The following is a 462-nucleotide window of genomic DNA, read 5'->3' as shown; positions in this document are numbered from 1 at the left end:
CCTAGACTAGGATCCCCACCGTCCCTTAAGAACGACAGCAAGCATCTCAGTGAGCAGGGAAAGGGTTAGCAGGCAGGGATGGATCAGGTACCCCAGACTGCAGCCAGGGCAGGCTCCGCCTGGCGTCCACCGTGTCCCCAGCCCCTGGCTGCACGTGCGGGTGGGCGCTATAGCCGTAGCTGCGGACGGGTTTTGGGAACAAACAGGGTAAGCGATTCCAGACCTGTCCAGGCCAGGTGCCACAGACAGAGTTTCACAAACTGTTAATCCAGTTCCTGATAAGGTCCCAATAAAAAGTCAGAGACAAAAGTCCTCGGCGGCAACCCCGTTGGGACCCCCCTCACTCTCGAGAGCTTTGTACTTGCGCTCAATAAACTCTATGGCTTTGCTCAACTCTCTGCTGTCCACGAGACTCTTCCAGTGCGACAAGGACCAGTGTCTCTCTCACCCACCGGGAACGTC

This window comes from Crocuta crocuta, unplaced genomic scaffold (assembly GCF_008692635.1).
Source record: "Crocuta crocuta isolate KB4526 unplaced genomic scaffold, BGI_CrCroc_1.0 scaffold70, whole genome shotgun sequence".
Classification (NCBI taxonomy): domain Eukaryota; kingdom Metazoa; phylum Chordata; class Mammalia; order Carnivora; family Hyaenidae; genus Crocuta; species Crocuta crocuta.
This window is presented reverse-complemented; position numbering follows the sequence as displayed.